A 24930-nucleotide genomic window follows, 5' to 3' on the forward strand; every position below is an offset into this window, starting at 1 on the left:
TTCAAAATCACCCATCCAACAATGGGATTTTATAACAAAAGTTTCTCGACAGAGTCCCAAGTCTTTAGGGGAGAATAACATATCTCATTTCACCAAATTCATTTAAAATCATTAAAACATTGGCTTTCTGATTTGAGTAAGAAAATAGGATCTAAGCCAAACCGAGTCACGTAATCTTTACTTCTTTCAAAACCATTTCCTTTACTTAAACAAAACCGGCTTCAATTCCATAATTAAATCTGAAGCGTTTCAAATTGATAAGAGAATCATTTTTGTTGTGTTAAACTAGAGTTCAAAAGATACTTTGAATCTTATTTAAAACGTCAAAATAATGAGGCTCATCAATCGAAATCCAATTCCTTTTAAAATCACGAAAACTCTCCCAAGGGACAATCTTTGTGTTTAATAGAGAAAAACATAAACCCGTTTTACCTTTTAAAACAGCCTCAAAGCAAAATTCTCTTTCAAATGACTTGTACCCAAAGACATACTGTTCTTCTTGGAAAATAAGGATAAATCATGATTCTCTTTTCAATAATTCTTTCAAAGCATAACTTCATTGCTTTCTTAATTGTTCTAAGTAAAGGTAATAAAGAAGCCATAATTTCACAATCCTCAAAATAGATAGGAAAGGCATTAAACTCAAAATTCCCCAATTAACATTTCAAATAAGGACTCGGATTCTATAGAAATTTCGGCAGCACCTCCCCTAAAACTTGGACTTTAGCCACCCGGTTCGGGTCCCAACTAAACCGTTTCTCATTCCTTTTGAACAGCTCAAAACCAGAAATCAATTCAAAAGCAAGTTAAATCCAACAGTCGCCTCAGTGGCTTATCTCAAGAAAAACCATTTCAAAAATCAACTCAACATCAACCGATTTAACTCATTTCTAAAGCTTTAAAGAATCGGTTCAGCAATAAATCATTTATCAAAACCAAATCAATTAAAGCAACCCAGGCTGAATTTCAAGAGTATTCTATCTTCCACATCATCAAAATAATTGACTCAATTCAAACCAATCCCCAACGGATTAAACTCATTTCAAATCTTTAAAGAATCAACTTCAAACATTACATTTCACAAGCCACACAACAATTCGGCCAAACCAACATCCATAGTCATTCGAGTCAATCAAATAATACATAAGGCAGATACAATCACCAAATACACAATATCTCACATCAGTACCCATATGTAATAATTCCAATAATAAACTATAGTTTTTGGAAAGCGCCCCTACCTCAAAACGCAATTCCATAGCCCAAAAGTCTCACAGAGTCATCTCCGCCTCAACCCAAAACCAACTGCAGCCAGCAACTCGGCTCCACTTGCGTTCTCAACAATCTCAGCAACTCTAATCGCAACATACAACAACCGAAACTCAATTTCATAGCAATTAATGCCACAAACCTCAGCTTGAGATAACGGAACAATAACAAAAGGGCTTTCCAATTGAAACACTTACCGAACCGAAGAAGGAACAGCTGAACCAAAACAGCGACGGTCTCCGAACCGGTTCGGCGGCAGCAGGGACCTGAACAACATGTAGCGACAATGAAGTTCCCAGAAGCTCAACAGAAAGGAGAATCAACTTAAAACCCTTACCGTCATAATTTTCCGGCGATGGCAGTGGCATTTTCCGGCTGCCAGGCACGGCGGCGCGACTGATTTCTTCCCCGGGAACGGCTGTGACAGAACCAGCGTCTTCTTCTTCCATTCACAATCCCAGCGGCAGCCACAGTGGTGGTTCTGGGCAGCTCTGGCGGCAGTGGGCTCCGGCAACTTGCATAATCCCGAGGCAGAAACAGACAGCAACTCCGGTGGTCTTCTCCGGTGACGACACCAGCCACCACGGGGACGGCTGCGGTGAAACCCCAATAGCGCCGGCGCTGCACAGCAGGGACGAGGATGGAGCTTCTTCTCGGTCAGTGGTTCGCAGCTCACGGTAATGCGCGAAACACCTCCTTTGGAGGTGACTGCTCCACTCTCCACTGCGGCGGCGTCGAGGATCCAAGATGGCGACGCGATCTCAACCCCACGGACAGGACGGTGGTGATGGCAGTTCTATTCACTCACCTCCATCGCGTCTCACTCTCGACATCTCTCCTTCACCCCTCTTCGACCGGCACCAAGGCGGACTTACACGTAACGGCGGCGACGAGCATGCAGGGCGCGGTGACTCCGGCAGTCACGGCGACGGCGCGGTGGTAGAGAAGCCCAGCGCGCGGCGCAGTCTCTTTCCTCCCCTCCTCTCCTTCTTCTCCTCCACGAATCCGTTTCTCCCTTCCCTCTCTTTCTTTCTTTCTTTCATTTTTGCAGATGTTGCTGCTGGCTGAAATGGGGAAGGTTGCGGCTGTGTGTGTGCTTAGGTTAGAGGGCCAGCAGCTGCTGCTACTGAGTGTGAGTGAAGGAAACCGGGTCGGTTAGCGGGTTACTGGGTTAGGGTTTCATTTTCAAAAATTAGGGTTAGGGGCATTTTAGTAATTTCACTTAAAAATAGGGATAATATAGTGATTAGAAATAAATTCTAATCCAATAATAATAATATATAAAATACTATTTGTTCATCAACTCTACAATTATTTTCAATAAAATGCCCAAATCAATTAATAAGAAATAATATACTTAATTTCTTCATTTTCCAAAATAACAGTATTAATATTTAAAATATTACTTATCCAACCCAAATCATATAAAATACTTATTATTTTATAACTATCAACTTTATAATTCAAATATAGAAAATAATCCAATAATTATAAAATTGGATAATAATCATAGCTTATCTCAAATCCAATAAATCAAAACTTGCCTTAATTATCTTTAATAAAATAATTTCTGAAATTAAGGCTATAAATAACCATATGATTTTGAGACTTGATCATAATAAGACTTTTTCAAAAGCTCCGGGTCTTACAGTACTATTAGTTTGTGAATGTGTTAATGTGATTAGGAATTGACGTTTTGATTGAAAATTAATTATGTGGCTGAGAAATGGTTCTTAGATTGTCGTTTTTAGTTTAGAGATTTTGAAAGAGGTAATTAATTAGCTAAAGTAAAACCAAGAGTGTTTTCAAAAGGTTTGATAAAACTATAGTTTCCTTGAGTATGTTAATTATTCGCATTTTATTCATTACTTTTACGGCATTCCCATTCCTTACTGAGAACGTGTGGTTTGTTCTCACCCCAAAAATCTTCCACCCTTTCAGTGACACAGGTTGGATGACTCAGTTTGAAGCTGCGGACGGTTATTAGTTTTATTTGAGTTAAGTTATGTGTCGAGTTGCTTTCATAGAATTCCCTCGCCTTTGTTATTAAGATTTTATTTTTATACAAAGGGATAGGAATTGTATTTGAGTTCCTTTTGATTTCTTTTGTATAATATTTATTATCATTAATAATTATGTGATTATTATTACTTAATGTTCTTTGATGATTGGGTTTGATTAATAAAAAACACAAGTTTCCGGCATGTTCTTAAAATTGAAACGCGAAATCGAACTAAAGGCTCAATATTAAATAATAAATAAGGAAAACAGATTAGTAACGCCTCACTTTTGGTACGATCATGATGTGCTAAAAGTTAGAGTGTTACATTATCTTTTAGAGCAGTTCATTCTTGTTAGAGCCTTGGGAATTGACTGACTATGCTTTACTGCATATTCTGAGTATCTGTCATGCAGTAGGACTTGTCCTAATGACAAGAGTTTGAGTTTCAAATGCATGATTGTCTATTGATTAATGCTGTTAGTCGACCATTGCATCTCTCATGGTATTAGATCTGGCCAACTTAATACTGATGATTTGTGCATACGAAAACACTAATGGATTGTCATAAACGAAATAGAATTAATAGGTGATGTGAATTTTGGGTTTTGGGAACGTTAGAAGTTGCATTTCGGTGTTGCTCAGTAACGTATCTTGTTTTTCCATAGTTTATCTTGAAATTTTGTTTGGGGTTTCTTTCTTGGAAAGTGAACTAATTGTTCCCCAATCTTATTCCTTGTTCATATGCTATTTTCATTTGATCTTAACTGTATACGTTTACTTGAATTCCCTGAGATATCTGCTCTTCTTAAGATGCGGTTTGGTTCTTTTGCTTCATGTCTTGCATTTTATGTATATCTCATTTCAATGAATTTGATTCTTTTGAAGTTCTTGTTTCGAACCTTACATTCTGAATTATTCCCTGTCTGATAGTGTTCTTAAACATTCTCTTGAATTCCTGTGAACCCCGTCCATAAATTTTGTTCTTCTCTTCTTAAGTTTGATATCCTTTTAGGTAACTCAAGCTTGTTTTAGAGTAACGTGTGATTCCTTGGATATCAGCCTTGTGCTGTTTAAACTCCTTTTTCTTGACTCATATATTCTCTGATGTAACCTTGGACTTGTTGATGCATCAAAGAGAAACGTAGAAATCTTTGTGAACATTATTCTTGTTGCTTGTCCTTTCTCTGAGATCTTATATCCTTTTTGAGTGACTTGAGACTTGTTTTGATGACACGTGCGATCGTTAGATATACCAAGAGATATGTTAGTTCTTTAGGATACGTTGTGCGGATGCGGAAGATGGAGTTTGTAAGTGTGCAACATCACAGGATGTTGAGGAGCTTGATTCTTGCAAAGGAGTTTTGTTGATGTTAGACTTGTGCCTATTAGTGATTGCGGAGTGTTTGATGAGGTTGAGAATTTGTGGAGAATATGTTTAATATGGTATGGTTGGGAATGGTAAAGTTACATCATGCTGAAGTTTAGGAAGCTAGAGCTCTAAAGTTGGTATGAGTTCAGTGTGCAAACGATATACCCGTCATTCTAATACCAGCCTACCTTGTAACTTCTACTTCGCAATATGAAAACCTAAGTGTTTAAAATTGTATATGTATCTATATGAGTTGAGACTTTTTGCTTCTTCCATAAGGTATTTCAATAATAATAATAATAATAATAATAATAATAATAATAATAATAATAATAATAATAATAATAATAATAATAATAATAATAATAATAAATAAAATGTTGAAACTATGTAATGTTTTATGTAATATGCTAATTTTCGAGGACGAAAATTTTTTTAAACGAGATAGAATGTAACACCCTGAATTTTTAAAAAGTTAAATAATTAGTTATTTATGAGTTATTATATTATATTCAAATTTTGTTTTTTTTTAAAAAAATTATTTTTAATATAAATAATTAAATAGAATTTTAAAATTTTTAAAGTATAATTTAATTATAACTTATTCTATTAGTTTGAATTATTTATTAAAAACTATTTTGGAAGATAAAATTTAAATTGATTTTTATAAATATTATTATTATTATTAATATTTAAAAGAAAAAGAAAAAAAAGGGAAAGTGGCCGAATGGCTTAAGAAGTAAAGAAAGAAAGGCACCACTTAAATAAAGATCCCAAAAATAACTTTATGGTAAAGACGCCTACGTGGCAAAACCTAAACCATACATTCTAAAGCCACACTTTTCACTTAAAACTATAACTTTTCACAAAGAAAAGCGTCACCTAATGGAAAAAAGTAAATTAGAAGATTTAAGAGAAGAAATAATTAAATTATCAAAATTAATAGATCAAAAATTAATGATTTTAACTAATGTTAACTGTAATGACACTGAATTCTTAAAATCAATACAAAATGATTTTTCTCAAAATCTTTATTTTACTATAAGTTTTATTGAAGGACTTCAAAAACCTGAAAAAACTTATTTTTCACACGGAATTTCTAAAAAATGTTACCATGGAAATGATTCCCCACATCTTTATCATACTTTTAACCCACAATTAAATTCTATAGTAGATATGCTTGAAGAAATATTAGTATCCATAAAATTTCAAAGAAATAAGGAAAAAGAGAATCCCAAAGAAGAAAAGTTTCAAAATATAATCAACATAACAGAATTAAAAGTAAAACCACCATTGAAATTATGAATATTGAAGAAAAATTAGAAGAAGTTACAATGCTTTTTAAACAATTAAAAATGGCTCAAGAAAATAATATTATGGAACAGGGATTTCAAATAGAAGAAGAATTAGTAAATTCTGAAAATATAGAAAATGAAGAACACATCCTAGATTATTCAAGTGACGAAGAACCAACAATTCCAATACAAGTAAAAAATGAAGCTGGAACATCTAAGGATAATCAATCTCAATTTAAATGGGAAACAGGTTTTGATAATTATGCTTTTAAAAAAGGGTTTATAAATAAAAATTCAAAATATACAAAAATACCATCAAAATACGTTCCTAAAATCCAGGAAATGGAAGGAGAAAGAATGCTCGATTTAGACTGTAAAAAGAATGAAAAAGAAATTTTCGAGAACTGGTTGAATTCCTTCTTATTAGAAGCCTTTACTAATCCAAAACTTAGTGAATTTTCTGGAAGAGATATTTGGAATTACATAGGGTTTCATACTAAAGGAACTGTAAGAGATTATATGACATCAATAGAAAACCAAATAATAGAAGAATTAGCAACAAAAACAACAGCTTATGATAAGATATTACATATAATGATGATTCTATATAAAGAATTTTTTGGAAAAAATATTATAGATCATAGACAAGAAGTCTATAATAAAGAATATCAAGAAGCAAAAAACCATTTAGCTAATATTCAGATATATGATTTATGTAATGTGGAGTCTTATATATGTGAATATAGAATACATTATTATAAATTAAAAGAAGAAGATAAAGACCATTATCTTAGTATGTATATAACAAAACTTTCATATCCTGCTAATGAATTTATAATGGGAAGATTTATAAGAGAAATAAATAGAGGGACAATTGAAAATAATTTTGGTGGAGCAACCTCTGCAATAAGAGAGGAAATAAAAGAACGTTGTATGCAAGAAGCGACTCAAAAAAGATTTGCAAATATAATTAGAATTTGCTGTCAGGATAATGAAGAGATACCCCAAAAATATGGTCTTAATAAAATTTTTTAAAGAAAAAGAAAATATCAATTTAGAAAAAGAAAATACTATCCAAACTGGAGAAAAAAGAGGTATTTTAGAAAAAGAAATAACAATAAAAACAAAAGACAAAAAATGACTATTGCCCAAATAAAAAAGAAAACTGTAAGTGTTGGTATTGCCAAGAAGAAGGACACTATGCAAATGAATATCCAAAAAAGAAGGATAAAAAGGATCTTACCAAACAAATAGAAATTGCTAAGTCTTGTTTCATGGAACCATTCGAAGAATCTGATGATAACTTAGACTATATTTTTGAATATGTCTCAGAAACAGACTCAGAGACTGAGTAATAATGCCACATTTATTACTATAAAAATAACAGAAAAGTTTATAAATACTTTCATAGATACTGGAGCAACACAATGCTTTGCTAGTACAAATATAAAACTTGATTGGAAAAAATTAAAGAAACCATTAAGAGTTAGAATAGCTGACAAATCAATACATAAAATTGACCAAAAAGCAGAGATGGCTAAAATTTTTATTCAAAATTATAGGTACATTGTTCCATCCATATATATGTTAGATTCTTGAATGGATTTTATCATAGGAAATAACTTTTTAAAGCTATATCATCCATTCATTCAAGAATTAACATATATAGTTTTAAAAGCTCCACACGATTCTTCAATAAATCAAAAATCAAAACGTATAAAAATACCAACTACTACTATAGATAAGATCTTAAAATTTAAAATATTTTCTATATTAGAAACATGTTATTTAAATTTATACTTTTAGATAAATATTCCAAAAAATAATCTTGAAATAAAGATAGAAGAACTTTTGGATGAAATTTGTGCTGAAAATCCTTTAGATATTAAAAATACAAATAAAGAATTAGTAAGCATTAAATTAAAAGATCCTACAAAAGAGATAAATATTCCAAATAAAATTCCTTATTCCGTAAGAGATAGAGAAGAGTTCTCATTAGAATGTAAAGATCTTTTGGAAAAAGGAATTATAAGATTAAGTGAAAGTCCTCATGCGGCTCCAGCCTTTTATTTCGAAGACAATAATGAAATTAAAAGGGGAAAACGAAGAATGGTAATTAATTATAAGAAGATGAATGAAGCAACTATTGGTGATGCTCATAAACTTCCAAGAAAAGATTCTATTTTAGAAAAAATCAAAGGAGCAACTTGGTTTTCATCTCTTGATGCAAAATTAGGATATTGGAAACTTCATTTAGACGAAGAAACAAAGAAATTAACTGCTTTTACTTGCCCAACACAATAATCAACAAGTGTGTTGCTCTATGAATGGAATGTATTACCATTTGGATTAAAACAAACCCCAGGTATTTATCAAAGATTTATGGAAGAAAATCTAAAAGAGATAAATGAATTTGTTTTAGTTTACATTGATGATATACTAATTTTTACAAAACAGGATAAAGAAGATCACCTTCAAAAATTATTAATAGTTTTAGAAAGATGTAAAGAAAAAGGATTAGTTCTTAGCAAAAAGAAAGAAAGAATAGCAAAACAAGAAATAGAGTTTCTTGGATTAATTCTATCCACTCAAGGAAAGCTAAAACTTCAACCAAATGTTTTAGAAAAAGTAAATTTATTTCCTAATAAAATAGAAGATAGAAAACAATTACAAAGATTTTTAGGATGTATAAATTATATTTCTGATGAAGAATTTTTAAAGAATATAACAGAATACACTAAAAGCTTATTTCCAAAAATAAGTACTAAAAAAGAATGAAAATGGGAAGAAAAAGATAGTATGCAAATTCAAAGAGTTAAAGAATTATGTGAAAAACTTCCAGAACTTTATATTCCAGAAGAAAACGACTACTTAATAGTGGAAACAGATGCTTCAGACATAACCTGGTCAGGATGTCTAAAAGCTAAGAAAGCTATAAAAAGTTTGGAACAAGAAAAAGAATCACTAGATTCTAAATATTCCCCAAATGAATTACTTTGCAGGTATATTTCAGGGACTTTTACTCCAACAGAACAGAGATATACTACTCATGAAAGGGAAACTCTAGCAGCAATTAAATCTCTTAAGAAATGGAAAATTGATTTACTACCCAGAGAATTTACATTAAGGACAGATTCAAGTTACTTAACAGGTTTCATACGATATAATTTAAAAGTTGATTATAATCATGGACGATTGGTAAGATGGCAATTATTTTTGGTACAATATCCAATAAAGATTGAATATATTAAGGGTGACAAAAATGTTATTGCAGATACATTAACAAGAGAATGGAGTTCGTCTACAACGCATTAGATCAAGAAATTCAAAAATATGAGCAAGAATTCGAAAAATGCAAGTATTGTCAGCAAATAAGGACACAAATCCAATCCCTCAAGAAGGCCATTGAAGCAATGAAATCAACACAACAAGCAAAACCATCAGAGTTCAGCCAGCTAAGCATAGTGGACAAATCAGGTGAAGAAAAAATTTCAGAAAATAAAACAATTACTGAAATTATTAAAAAATCTACCCAAGATAAAAAATATTATGTATTTTATAATGGCCCCATGAAAGGAGTATATGATGCCTGGGAAAAAGCAGCACCATTCACACATCAATCAAGGATAATTCATAAAGGAGGATTTTTAACACTGGAAGAGGCAAAGGAATCCTTCAGGGAATATGAAGCTCTTCATCCAGAGCAAACCCTAAAAAGAGCGGATTAACCCAGAGAACATGTATAATAAGAAACATTCCTACAAGGGCTGAAATCAAGGAAAAGAAAAGGGTCTATAGATCAAACTCAGAGAAACCCTTAATATAGTCCTAAATTGGACTGAAGAAAAAAGGGCAATTTTGGGATATTATCCTATTGCAAAAGAACAGCTAACAAAGCTGGTTATCTTTTCAGATGCTTCCCCATCTGACACTTATCAGTTTTTCCTGTATGGATTAATTGATACAATTTTAATTTTTAATGATTTAAAAATTATTAGTGAGTTTCCTGCATGATTCGTTGATGCAGTAAAGAGATTCAAAAATATGATTGACAATGTAAATCCAAGGGATGTATCCCTAAAATTTACAAACAGTCAACCTATTTTTAATGAAGAAGAAGAATGCTTGGTTCCAGCACACCAAGTAATATTCATGTCCGTCTTCCCAGGAAATTTTCAACCAATTGATCAAATTCAAGATTTAACAATTTACAGTCATGAAGGAAGACTAGCCAGCACATTAGCAAGGGTCTTTGAAAGAACTCAAAAAATAACGAAAGAATCTCACATAAGGATTAATTATAAAAGTAGAAATACCCTGCTTGTGTCCAGTAAAAGAAATAAAATTGAAGAAAGAGAGATGAGACTCTTGGTGGAATTTGAATCAGCATTCTACAATTTATCTGGACTTCTAGAAAAGCTCCCTGAAGGGATAAAAAGGAATCTCTGCTATTTGATAAAAGATAGAGAAGACCACAAGTGCCAGCTATGTGCCTCAGAAATATCTGAAGAAAGCAATAATGAAACGGAATCAACCCACATGATAAAAGAAGAGGACAATGCATCTGAAGCCCACATGATAAAAGAAGAGGACAGTGCATCTGAAGCATCCCTCAACATTATTGCATAATGACGTAAGCGCTTAGGTCATAAGGCACCAATAATGTAGCTGGTGCAAGATAATAAACAATGACGTAAGCAATGACGTCATAAGAAGGGTAAGGATGGGAATTGTCCATCAGACCCAACTATTATAAATAGGTTGCTTAGGCAATTATAGAGAGCATCAGAAAACAGAAAGCAGAAGGCTAAGAGTACTCATATGCTAGGAGAGCAACGAGGAAGCTGCCGAGGCGATTCTGTAGTCTAACAAAGAATTTCCTCAAGGAAAAATAGTTCTAAACTCCCCTCTGGAGTTAGTATCTACAATCTTCCCTCTGGAGATAAAAACACCTTATGTAAAATATACTAAATAAAGGAAGTTTTTCTACAGAAAAGGTACATCTTCATCCTAGTCTTTTAGTTATGAATTATTTAGAAAGTTTAGAATTAACGGAAGAATCTGATTATTATAGATTAACTGCTTTATTAGATAATGAAAAACAGGCTGTTCTAAAAACAGAATTAAATCTCAAATCAAATAAAAATTTTAATAAACAAAATCTTTTAAAAGAAGTCTTTAATAGAAAAAATATAATATACTATGGAAAAATTCAACTTGAAGCCCCTATAAAGATAAAATCTGCCAATGGAGAACTTGAAATAGCTTTGATAAATGATGAAGAATTGAGTAAACAGATTGAGAAAATTAAGGATCAACAAAAAAGATCTAAAATTGGATGGATTCATATTAGTACTATACAAGTCTTAATCAAATCTACATATATGAAAGGAATTAATTCACCAATAAGTTTAGCAATCTGTGACAAAAGAATTACTGATGACCCAATAGATCAAATAATTGGAATTGTTCATGGAAATTTGGCAAATGTAAATGTTAAATTCAATGCCCATCTTGGATATGCTATACCTTTATCAACTGAAAATCTTGGAAGATCTATAAGTTTGGCTTATAAATTTCACAGAAAGAATCTAATGGAACAAGATGATGAACCATTTTCAATTACATATGCAATAAATTATGCTCTAACAAATAGCCATCATAGTATAATATTTAAAAACAGAGAAAGAATTTATGTCGATGAATTATTTCAGAAAATTGTAAAAACAGAAATACCAAAATATAAAGCTATTGAAAACCCAGTTCTATTATTAAAAGAACCATCAGGAAAGTTGGTTTCATCAAATTTTCAAATAAGAGAATCTAAAATTAATAGCCCTTTAAGTTTATCTAAGTTAAAAAATTAAAGAAGAAAATTCTGAAATAAAAGAATTAACAAAAAAGGTCGAAAAATTAAATGAAACCCTAAATACTAAATTATGACAATAAATAAAGAAGAAATATATGTAACTTATCAAGACAAGAAACAAGAGCTCTTTGAAAGAGAAAATCGTTTGAATTATTTATAGTTTTCTGAAATAAATCAAAGAGCATTTGAAGCTCTAAAAATAATCTATGACAAGTTGAAAAGAGAAGTTGAAGAGCTAGAAAAATTAATAGAATCTCTAGAAAATAGTGATGAATCGATGATAGAGTTTGCAGAAATTCTAAAATAAATAATGAAGCATAAAAAGATTGAAAAACCAGAAAATAAAATAAAAAGGAAAAGGGCAAAAAATTAAAAAGTAAAATAAAGGAGTATAAAAGGGAATTAAATAATCTTCAGATCGAAATTGATGATCTTATAATAAAAAGGATAGAAATAAAAATAAATATAAACAAGCTGGAATTAAACTTAAAAAATTTATAAATGCCTGGAAAACCATATTATGATTTAAAAGAATTAAAGCTGTTGAAAGGAAAAATGGAGAATGAAGTTGAAAAATTAGAAAGATATTTAGAAACAAGAGAAAGTGTAGAAATAAAAGAAGTTTTTGAGGATTTGAGAAATTATATTAAAGAAAAAGACAAACAGATAAAAGATTTTATATACAATAATCCATGCAAAAAAGAATATTATAATTATGATAGAAATTAAACCAGAGTTAAAAAACTATAAATATGAAATCAGAATTATAAATATACATAAAGGATTAGTAATAAATGATCATATAACAAATACAAGAGAAATAGTGGAAATGGTTAATACTTTAGATTATGAAGTTGCAAATTATTTTCCTTTAAACAAAGCACCACCAATTGAATCTATACAAATTATAAACTTATTCGAAGCAAAATATGAAGAGTTAGTAGAAATTTCGAAAAAGAAATTAAAAGAAAAGTCGAAATTGAAAAATTGGTATCAGAGCCAAGTTAACGATTAAGGGTAACACTTTCTCTTTAAACAACACTTTTAGTGATACGCTTTTAAATCAATAACAACCACAAAATAGAAAACGTCTTTACAAAAAGATGAAAATGGCAACTTTATCGAAACATCCCCAATAAAGAAAGCTAAAGGCTTCGGTTCATATATATATATATATATATATATATATATATATATATATATATATATATATATATATATATATATAACTTACTTATTTACTCTTTATCCATTCAGTTTTCCACCGAATGGGATTTGATAATGAAAGAGAGCAACACCGTGAGAGAGAGAAGACAACGGAAACTATAGAACCGTCATTTTTTAGCTTCGATTTTTTACGATTCGTAACTCCAATAAAAAATCTAATCCGATAAAAATGTTCGTATCTTCCTTCTCTACACTTTGGCGTTATTTTTGTTCGATGGAAGTTGACGGTGATGTAACTTCCCTTCTCCTTGAGTTTGGCCAATTGGAGTTCTAGGAGGCACAGACGATTTCTGACGTTTTCTTCTTCAGCAGCTCGGTCAGAAAGCTTTTTCAAAATTTTCGTTAATTCTAATTTCATACGAAGGTAGGGAATTTTATTTTGAAATTAACTATTTTAATTTATGAATGCCATAAAAATCTAGTGGATATTTGCAAATAATTTATGATTGTTTGGAATGACTAAATGATAAGTTTAAATTGTATTTGTGACTGAATTTGATGAATAAGTGTTTGATTTCTTGTTGTTTAGGAATGTTGAAAATTCTAATTAATGGCTGGTTATAATGAATATTTGTTGAGTTGTGGTTGTTAATGGTGGTAGATTTGGTATTGCTTGTTGAATGAAAAATATAAATTGAGTGTGAATTTGAGGCTGTAATTGATGCTGAAAACTCTGGTTAGGTCAATGTCTTAGTTGGATTGTTGATTTGAGAAAAATATTGGTTTGATTCAAGAGCAAAGGATTTGATATTCGAAATGGTTGAGAGATTGTTTGGTTAGGACCCTGAAAGGGTGGCATAGCCCGAATTTTAGAGGAAATACTGCCAAATTTTTATAAAACTCTAAGACTTTATTTAAAGTGTTATTTAAAAGCAAATCTTATTTAAGAATATTATTTAATTTCGAGTTATTACGAAAAGAGTTTTGTTTTCAATTCGATTTATTAAGAAAAGTATAATGTTTTAAACTCAATCTTTTGAGAAGGAATTTTGCTTTAAGTTATGTTTTGAGTTCGGTTTGATAAGGAAGAAAAGAAGAAGAACGAAAAGTAAAGGAATGAGAGATAATTAAAGGAACTTTGGCAGAGGAGAGCAGAGAATAAAAATTAAAGGAATATATTGATTAAAGGAATGTCTGCCACAGGAGAACAGATAAGACTTTGTTTGGGCCTTAGTGCCAAATGTATGGTGGGGACGCCCACATACTGAGAACTGTTTTCCAGATGTAAGCACATTGATAGTCACACTGTATGCGACCTAGCCGTAAGACTTATAAGCACACTGGATGCATCTGGAAAGCCATATCTGGGACTCGTACCCAGGTAATGTTGGGAGCAGGTAGGCAATCGACACATGAGCTCATGACCTGCATTAGGAATAGACATGCATCATGTTGTTTGCACATTTGTATTAGATTGTGTTTGCTTGTATTATTTCTTTGTGATTGTGCTGTTTGTCTTATTGCGACTTGCCTGTATGTTGAACTGAATCTCTTGCTTGTACTATTAGTTTGTGAATGTATTAATATGATTAGGAAATGACGTTTTGATTGAGAATTAATTATGTGGCTGAGAAATGGTTAATGTGACTAGTCTTAGATTTAAAATTCGTTTTGGGTTTAGAGATTTTGAAAGAGGTAATTAATTAGCTAAAGTAAAACCAAGAGTGTTTTCAAAAGCTTTGATAAAACTATAGTTTCCTTGAGTATGTTAATTATTCGCATTTTATTCATTACTTTTACGGCATTCTCATTCCCTACTGAGAATGTGTGGTTTGTTCTAACCCCAAAAATCTTCCACCCTTTTAGTGACACAAGTTCGAAGACTCAGTTTGAAACTGCGGACGGTTATTACTTTTGTTTGATTTAAGTTGTGTGTTGAGTTGCTTTCATAGAATTCCCTCGCCTTTGTTATTAAGATTTATTTTTATACAAAGGGATAGGAATTGTACCTGAGTTCCTTTTGATTTCTTTTGTACAATATTTATTATTATTAATTATTATGTGATTATTATTACTTGGTGTTCTTTGATGATTGGGTTTGATTAATAAATAACACAAGTTTTCGGAATGTTCTTAAAATTGAAATGCGAAATCGAACTAAAGGCTCAATATTAAATAGTAAATAAGAAAAACAGGTTTGTAACGCCTCACTTTTGGTACGATCATGACGTGCTAAAAGTTAGGCTGTTACACTACTGTTGATGCTTGTTATGGTTTCCTTCACGCTGAGATTCGACTCTTCTGAGTGCAATCACCGAAGCCGTTTGAGATTCTGTTAAGGAAGTCACCGAAAAAGCTTTCACAACCAACAGATCTGGATCTTGAAACCTTTTGCTCAAACGAAGAACAAACAGAAATGTAATCATCGCTAGTTCCTTGCAAACCGCCGCCAACTGTCATTGCAATTGTTGTTGTAGAAGAAGAATGAACCGCCACCATGCACATTTTCTTGGTGGCAGTAGGCTTGGTGATTATCAACTCTGAACCTGACAATGTGCTTGCAGAGACCTTTGAAATGCCGCCATTGTTGTTGACATCAAGCTTCTTGGAAAAAGATGAAGAAGAAGAGAGGTAGAGGAAGGATCGGAAGCCGTTTCTCTTTCTGGGAGTGAAGTCTTGAATGAGTATGTCACTGTTATTGAAGAAACTGGAGAAGGAATTAGGGATTAGGTTTGTGTTTTTTGGGACTAATTTGACATAGTTATCTTAACATATTCCCTCAGTACCTGTTGTTTAGCCATGCATAATGATGATATGTTAAGTTAACGTGACATCTTAGTAAACATTAACGCTGTTAATAACAAAATAGACAGAGGGATTAATGTGATTAATTTTAAAGCTTTCGAGGACAATTTTTATTAAAAAAATCTTTCGGAAATTAATTTCAATGACTAATTTGACCATTTACTCGTTAAACTTTGTTCTAAAGAGAATAGTTTCTTCTCCTAAAAAGAAAAAGGGTAAAGTACTAAATTAGTCCGTTACGTTGGTCGTAATTCTGTTTTGGTCCTTAAGGTTTAAGGTGTCCTATTTGAATCTAAAAAAGTTTCAGTTAGCTTCAACGTAGTCCCACCGTGAGGCCAACGTCAAATAATTAATGGAATGTCCTATATGACAGTAATACAAAAACAAGATCGATAATTTGGAGAACAAGTACAAGCTCCATAGACACAAGTTCAACCCTGGATGTAGGGGTGTGCAAAAAAACTGGTTTCACTGAACTGAATTGAAACTGAACTGAAACTGTTCTAAATAAACCAGTTTTTTTAAATAAAAAACTGAACTGAAACCATAGTTTTTATGAAAACCAGTTTATTAAAAATCAGTTTTTATGGTTCAGTTTAGTTTTAAACCAAATTAAAACTGGTTTTATTTAAACTCTAAAATTAGTTTTTACATACTCTTTCTCTCTCTCCTTTCACTTTCTCTCTCCCCTTCCTCTCTCTTTCCACTTTCAACCCCCTCTTTCCCTTCTCTCTCCTCTTTCTCCCCCCTCTCTCCCTTCTCTCTCTCTTTCCCCTTCCTCTCTATCTCTCTCCTCTTTGTCTCCCTCCTCTCTCTCCTCTCTCTCTCTCTCCATCCTCTCTCTCTCTCTCTCTCCTCTTTTTTCCTCTCCTCTCTCCCTCCTCTCTATCTCTCTCCTCTTTGTCTCCCTCCTCTCTCTCCTCTCTCTCTCTTTCCATCCTCTCTCCTCTCTCTCTCTCTCATCTTTTTTCCTTTCCTCTCTCTCTCCTCTCCCTCCCATCTCTCTCTGTCTCTCTCCTTTGCCTCTCTCTCTCCTCTTTTTCCCCCCTCTCTCCCTTCTCTCTCTCTTTCCCCCCTCTCTCTCTCCTCTTTGTCTCCCTCCTCTCTCTCCATTCTCTCTCTCTATCTCTCTCTCTCTCCGTCTCTCTTCCTATCTCTCTCTCTCCCTTCTCTCTCCCTCTCCCTTCCCGTCTCTCTTCCTCTCTCTCTCTCTCCTCCTCTTTCTCCCTCTCCTCTCTCTCCCCCTCTCTTCCCCTTTCTTTCTCTCTCTCCTCTCCCTCCCCTCTCTCCCCCTCCCATCTCTCTTCGTCTCTCTCTCTCTCTCTCTCTCTCTCTCTCTCCTCTCCCACTCTTTCCCAATTCCTTCCTCTCTCTCTCGTCCCTTCTCTCTTCTTCTTCTTCTTCTCTCTCTCTCTCTCTCTCTCTCTCTCTCTCTCCCTTCCTCCCTCATTTTTCTCGCTCTCCCCTTTTTTCTCTCTCTCTCTCTCTCCTCTCCCTCCTCTCTCTCTCCCCCTCTTTCTTCCTCTCTCTCTCTTTTTCCTCTCGCTCTCTCTCCATGTCTTTCCTTTTTCTCCCCTCTCCCTTGCTCTCCCTCCCTTCCCCCTTCTCTCTCTCTCTCTCCCATTTTGTTTCTCTCTCTCTTCCTCTTTTCTCTCTCTCTCTCCCATTTTGTTTCTCTCTCTCTCCCTTTTTTCCCTCTCCCATTTTCTTTCTTTCTCCTCTCCCTCCTTTCTCTCTCTCCCTCCCTTCTCTCTTCCTCTTTCTCTCTCTCTCTCTCTTTCTCTCTCTCTCTCTCTCCTTTTTTTCCTTTTCTCTCTTTCTCTCTCCTATTTCTCTCTCCCCCTTCCCTTATTTCTCTCTCCTCTTCTCTCTCTTTCTTCGCCCTCCTCTCTCTCTTTCTCCTCTTTCTTTCCTTCCCTTCCTTTCTCTCTTTTCTCTTTCTCTCTCAACCTTCTCTCACTCTATATCCCTCTCTCTCTCTTTCTCTCTTCCTCTCTCTTTCTCCCTTCTCTCTCTCTATTCTCCTCCTCTTCTCTTTCTCTCTCAACCTTCTCTCTCTTATTTTGGAGAAAAGAGGGGGAGAGAGAGAAGAGGGATATAGAGTGAGAGAAGGTTGAGAGAGAAAGAGAAAAGAGAGAAAGGAAGGGAAGGAAAGAAAGAGGAGAAAGAGAGAGAGAAATAAGGGAAGGGGGAGAGAGAAATAGGAAAGAGAAAGAGAGAAAAGAAAAAAAGGAGAGAGAGAGAGAGAAAGAGGAAGAGAGAGAGAGAAACAAAATGGGAGAGAGAGAGAAACAAAATGGGAGAGAGAGAGAGAGAAGGGGGAAGGGAGAGGGGAGAAAAAGGAAAGACATGGAGAGAGAGCGAGAGAAAAAACAGAGAGAGAGGAGGGTAAGAAAAAGGAGAAGGAGAGAGAGAGAGGAAGAAAGAGGGGGAGAGAGAGAGGAGGGAGAGGAGAGAGAGAGAAAAAAGGGGAGAGCGAGGAAAAGGAGGGAGAGAGAGAGAGAGAGAGAAGAAGAAGAAGAAGAAGAGAGAAGGGACGAGAGAGAGAGGAAGGAATTGGGAAAGAGTGGGAGAGGAGAGAGAGAGAGAGAGAGAGAGAGAGAGAGAGACGAAGAGAGATGAGAGGGGGAGAGAGGGGAGGGAGAGGAGAGAGAGAGAAAGAAAGGGGAATAGAGAGGGAGAGAGAGGAGAGGGAGAAAGAGGAGGAGAGAAAGAGAGAGGAAGAGAGACGGGAAGGGAGAGGGAGAGTGAGAGAGGGAAAGGAGAGAGAGAAGAGAGAGAGATAGGAAGAGAGACGGAGAGAGAGAGAGAGAGGAGAGAGGAGAGAGGAGAGAGAGAGGATGGAGAGAGAGAGAGGGGGGAAAGAGAGAGAGAAGGGAGAGAGGGGGGAAAAAGAGGAGAGAGAGAGGAAGCGAGACGGGAAGGGAAAGGGAGAGAGAGAGAGGCAAAGGAGAGAGAGAGAGAGAGAGAGAGATGGGAGGGAGGGAGAGAGGAGGGAGAGGAGAGAGAGAGGAGAGAAAAAAAAAGAGAGAGAGAGGAGAGAGGAGAGAGGAGAGAGAGGATGGAGAGAGAGAGAGGAGAGAGAGGAGGGAGACAAAGAGGAGAGAGATAGGATGGAGAGAGAGAGAGAGAGGAGGGAGACAAAGAGGAGAGAGATAGAGAGGAGGGGGAAAGAGAGAGAGAAGGGAGAGAGGGGGAGAAAGAGGAGAGAGAAAGGAAAGAGGGGGGAGAAAGTGGAAAGAGAGAGGAAGGGGAGAGAGAAAGTGAAAGGAGAGAGAGAGGGGTAGGAGAGAGAGGAGAAGGGAGAGAGAATGGGAAAATGGAGAGAGAGAGAGAGAGAGAGAGAGAGAGAGAGAGGAAGGGGGAGAGAGAGAGGGGAGGGTAGGAGAGAGAGAGGGGAAGGGAGAGAAAAGGGGAGAGAGAGAGGAAGGGAAGAGAGGGAGAGAGAAGGGAGAGAGTGTGGGAAAGGGGGGAGAGAGAGAGAGAGGAAGGGGGAGAAAGAGGGGGAGAGAGAGAGAGGGGAAGGGGAGAGAAAGAGGAGGGAGAGAGAGAGGGGGGTAGGAGAGAGAGAGGAGAGAGAGAGAGAATGGGAAAAGGGGGAGAGAGAGAGAGAGGGGAAAGGAGAGAAAAGGGGAGAGAGAGAGAAAGAGAGAGGAAAGGAAGAGAGGGAGAGAGAGGGTGTGAAAACTAGTTTTAGGCATAAACCAGTTTAAACTGGTTTTTTTAATTAAAACCAGTTTTATTTTTTATGAACTGGTTTAAATTAGTGCACTGTATTATAAACTGGTTTAAAACCAGTTTCTTATATGACAAAGCAGTTTGGTTCAGTTTCTAAACCATTTAAAATGGTTTAGTGCAGTTTCAGTTCAGTTTATGGAAAAACTGAACCATGCACACCCCTACCTGGATGCATCAATACATTTATTTATAATTTTTCTTACAATTTAAATGAAATATTTTCTATAGAACTAACGATAATGATAAATAAAGGTATTGATACATCCACGGTTGATTTTGTGCTTCTAGAGCTTGTACTTGTTCTCCAAATTATCGATCTTGTTCTTGTACTGCTGTCATGTAGGACATTCTGTTAATTATTTAACTTTGACCTCACGGTGGGACTACATTGAAGCTAAATGAAACTTTTTTGGATTCAAATAGGACACTTTAATCCTTAAGGACCAAAATAGGATTACGCCCAAACGTAGGAGACAAATTTAATACTTTACTGTAAGTGCAGTTAGAGAAATATGGAAGCTGACTCAGCATCCAAAACAGAAAGGCAGTTAGAGATTAGAAGTGTGTAGAAACTTGTTGTTAGTAACTAACTCTCCAGCTCATCAAGCTGTGTATAAGTACTCTGTAACGTAAAAGAATCAGTGAGTAATTTTACAATGTGACCAGATTTCAGATCTAACAATTCCTCATTCCCTTTCTTCTTCTACTCGCCTCTCTCTCTCTCTGTTTCTTCAACAGTTTCTGATACCTTACATGGTATCAGAGCTGTATGATCCATGGAACCTGAATCCAATCCCATCAAAAGCCATGAAAGTACCGCTTCAAGAACTCCAACGAATTTCTTTAACCAGAATACGTTCGCTGCGTTCTCGTCAATCAAGCTTAACGAGCATAATTTCAAAGCCTGGAGAAAGCAGGCCCTAGCATGCATCAAAATGAACAAGTTACAAAATCACTTGGATCCACAAAAAATTCCGTCAAAGCTCAACTCAGAAACTGGATCTGCATCAGAGACTCCATCATACACTGATTGGGAGGCACAAGATCAATGCCTAGTGGCTTGGCTCATGTCATCTATGGAAGCAACCTTCGTCAATCGTGTGGTTGAATTTGAATTTGCTTACCAGATCTGGAATGCACTTGAAGATTATTTTGCTGCGCGTGTGAAGTCAAAGATCAAGCAGTTGAAGGCACAGCTGAAGACGCTCAAGAAGCACAGCTCCTCAGTCTCAGAATACATGGCAAAAATTAATCAGGTTGCTGATTCTCTCAATGCGCTTGGAGCACCACTTTCCACAGAGGACTACATTGAGGCAGCGCTTGGAGGACTAGGTGAAGAGTACAGTACCTTTATCACAGTAACTAATGGAAGAATAGATCAGTTGTCCGAAAGCGAATTTGAATCTCAGCTACAAACACAGGAAGAATTGCTTGAAAGATTTAGGAAAGTAGATCTTGGATCTATTCAAGCAAATCTAACGCAAAAAGGTGATGCACCTAACAACAACTCCTACAACTTCAACAATAATTCCAACAATTTCAGAGGAGGCTTTAGAGGTGGACGTACCAGAGGGTTCAGAGGCGGAGGCGGCAGATCCTCGTGGTGGCAAGGTAATCGGCCTCAGTGTCAAGTGTGTGGGAAGATAGGACACATTGCGTTGCAATGTTACCATCGCTTTGACCAGAGCTACACTAATCCACAACTCCAACCTCTCAATGCTACACCTCCTCCTTCCATGGCATTCCACAACGGCGGCCTAGTGCAACATCACACGCCACAATCCAGCCCTCAACAGCCTGCTGCTCCAAGTCCTCAGGCCTACATTGCCTTGCCCTCTGCAGTGCCTGATGCCGGCTGGTATCCGGACTCCGGAGCGTCGCACCATATTACCTTTGACCAGAGTAACCTCAACACAGGATCAGAATATGATGGATCACAACAGGTATATGGTGGTAATGGCCAAGGTATGAAAATTACACATATTGGAAATTCTATATTGCATGCATCTCTATCAAATAGACCATTTAGATTGCAAAACCTGCTCCATGTTCCTAACATTTCAAAAAATTTAATAAGCGTAGCCAAGTTTGCCCTGGATAATTGTGTTTTCTTTGAGTTTTGGCCTTATCTATGCAATGTGAAATGTCAGATAACCAGACAGGTTCTACTACAAGGACTCCTTAAGGATGGCCTCTACAAATTTGAAGGAATTTCAGTCAACACAAGTTCTAATACTCCACACACCACCTCAATGCCTCTTCATACACCTATCAGTGCAAACACCTTGACTCAAATACCTCCCTCAACCATAAAACCCAATAAAACAAATACACATACCTGTCTAGCCTCAGAATCTGCACCCTATGCCACTGCTGCTCTTGTTCCTACTGCTGTCCGCATGGCTCCTGTTTCTGCAGCAACCACATATGGGAATATCAGTGAATATCACAACTCTATAGGAAATGTATATGCAAACATTACATGTAAAAATAGTACCCAAACTATGCAGTTATGGCATCGAAAGCTTGGTCACCCCGGTGACAAAATAGTTAGTCTTGTCATGAAAGAATGTAATATCCCTCATGAATCAATAAATAAAGAAAATTCTATTCCTACTTTGTGTCATGCATGCTGCATCAGTAAACTGTATCAGTTACCTCACCCTGAGTCCCTCACATCCTACAAACCTCTAGAACTAGTGTTCTCAGATATTTGGGGTCCAGCCCCTGTTTACAGCAGACTAGGCCACAGATACTACATCTGTTTTATTGATGCGAGCACTAGGTATACCTGCACCTATTTGTTGGAATCAAAGGGTCAAGCCTTTGACGCGTTTGTGAAGTTTAAAGCACTCATTGAAAACAAAACAGGCTTAAAGATTAAATCCATCCAAACAGATAATGCAAAGGAATATGTCTCAAATGCATTCACAGCCTACCTTGCCTCTAATGGAATCCATCACAGACTAACATGTCCCTACTCCCATCAACAAAACGGGACCGTTGAAAGAAAACATCGCCACATTACTGAAACTGTCCTTACACTACTAGCTCAGGCTTCCTTACCCTTATCTTTTTGGGGAGATGCTACCCTCTCTGCCACTTACCTCATCAACCGACTACCCAGCCCAACTCTCTCCTGCAAGTCCCCATTGGAACTCCTCCTTGGCCGGAAACCTGACTACTTATTCCTTAAGCCGTTTGGTTGTACATGCTACCCCCTCCTCAAACACTACAACCCCCACAAGTTTGACTTCAAATCTCATCAATGTATCTTCATTGGGTACTCAGACAACCAGAAAGGGTATCGATGCCTGTCCCCACTAGGAAAGGAGTTTGTTTCTAGAGATGTTGTCTTCAATGAATCCGAATTCCCGTTCCCCCATCTATTCCCTGTCTCAACTAACCCTCCTCCAGTGTCCCAAACTCCAATCAACCCAGGTCCCCTCCTATTCTCTTTTCCTACTCCGCCTCACCAGCCTCTAGCACCCTCCTCTCAGCCACAGCAGCCCCTTCCTCAACCCCTCTCTCAACCCACTAATGCCTCTCCCCTCCCAACCCCCAGTCCAATGCATTCATCATATAGAATTTCCAATAGTGTTAATTGCATACCTGTGTCCCAACCTCCTGCATCTGTTTGTTTCCCTGATTCTTCTAATGCTGTGGTTGATGTTTCGTCTGATCCTAATGCCCCTGCAAGTGCTGTTTTGGAGAATTTGCAGGTGCCGCAACTGCCGCTTGTGGGAGTCCCTCCATCGAATGCTCACCCAATGCAAACTCGGAGCAAATCGGGGATCTTCAAGCCACGCTCATTCGCTGCTGTGGTTCGTGAGGGCTCTGCACGGCGTGACTCTGCTTCCGAGACGCAGGCGGTGGTTCCTGCCTCTGACCCAGTCGGCGGCGGTGGCGCTTCTGGTCTTCAGGCCCTCGTGGCGGTGCCAGCTGCAGGTGCTGCCCGGTCCGCCCGAGCCCTAGCTTCTGCGGCAGCCTCTGACCTTGTGTCTCGCATCCCTAATTCTGTGGGTGAGGCGTTGTGTAGTCCCCACTGGCGTGAGGCAATGGAGGAGGAATTTGGGGCCCTCATCCGCAACAAGACATGGCGTCTCACTCCCAGGCCCACACACTCAGCCCCAGTCATCGGCTGCAAGTGGGTATTTCGTATTAAGACGCACCCTGACGGTACGGTGCAAAAGTATAAGGCAAGACTCGTTGCCAAAGGGTTCCATCAGAAAGAGGGTATCAACTTTGATCAGGTCTTCAGTCCCGTGGCTAAACCAACCACCATTAGAGTAGTGTTGAGTATTGCACTTGCAAGAGGCTGGAAAGTTCGCCAGTATGACTTCAACAATGCTTTTCTTAACGGTGATTTAGAGGAAGAAGTTTTTATGTCTCAGCCTGAAGGCTTTATTTCATCTGCCTACCCTCACCATGTCTGTCACCTCCAACGCTCCCTTTATGGTCTCAAGCAGGCTCCAAGAGCCTGGTTCACAAAACTTAAACATACTCTTCACTCATTTGGCTTTCAGAACACCAGATCCGACACTACTCTCTTTACCAAGCTCACTGCCACCTCGGCTACTTTCATCCTCGTGTATGTTGATGACATCCTAATCACTGGCTCTTCGGACTCTGAAATTCAGAACCTGGTCAAGCAATTACACTCTACTTTCTCTCTCAAAGACCTTGGTGAGATGAGCTATTTTTTGGGCATTGAAGTGGTGAGACACCATGATGCTGAAATTCACCTTTCCCAAACCAAATATGTCACAGACCTTCTCCACAAGGCTGGAATGCCCAATGCAAAACCGATGCCTACTCCCATGACCTCTGGTTTAAAACTCTCAGCCCATGGAGGGGAACCCTTCTCTAAGCCAGCCCTGTACCGGTCTCTTGTTGGAGGGCTCCAATATGCTACAATCACACGTCCTGAGATCTCCTACGCCGTCAACAAGGTCTCTCAGTTCATGCATTGTCCTCTTGAAACCCATTGGAAGGCCGTAAAGCGGATTTTACGCTATCTTGCTGGGACAGTCCACCATGGTCTTCGCTTTCAGAAATCCGAAGATTGTAGGCTGTATGGTTTTTGTGACTCGGACTGGGGAAGTGATGTGGATGACAGAAAATCAACCAGTGGATTTTGTGTGTATCTAGGACCAAATCTTGTCTCTTGGTCTAGCCGAAAGCAACCTGTAGTTTCCAAGAGTTCAACGGAAGCAGAGTACCGAAGTCTTGCTGCAGGGCTCACAGAAATCATATGGATCCAAAATCTTCTTGCTGAGATGCATGTTGTATGCACAGCCACACCAAGTCTGTACTGTGACAGCCAAAGTGCAGTCCTACTAGCTGCCAACCCTGTGCTGCACAACAAGAGCAAACACTTTGAGTTGAACCTCCATTTTGTTCGAGACTATGTCAC

The 24930-nt window shown here is 36.8% G+C and overlaps 1 pseudogene; it reads right to left on the reverse strand.

Moving 5' to 3' along the window:
- Positions 1-1279: 1279 nt before the first annotated feature.
- Positions 1280-2083, reverse strand: LOC148576278 (uncharacterized; annotated as a pseudogene).
- Between the last annotated feature and the right edge of the window lie 22847 nt (positions 2084-24930).

This window comes from Arachis ipaensis, chromosome B1 (assembly GCF_059453495.1).
Source record: "Arachis ipaensis isolate K30076 ecotype BB chromosome B1, ASM5945349v1, whole genome shotgun sequence".
Taxonomy (NCBI): Eukaryota; Viridiplantae; Streptophyta; class Magnoliopsida; order Fabales; family Fabaceae; genus Arachis; species Arachis ipaensis.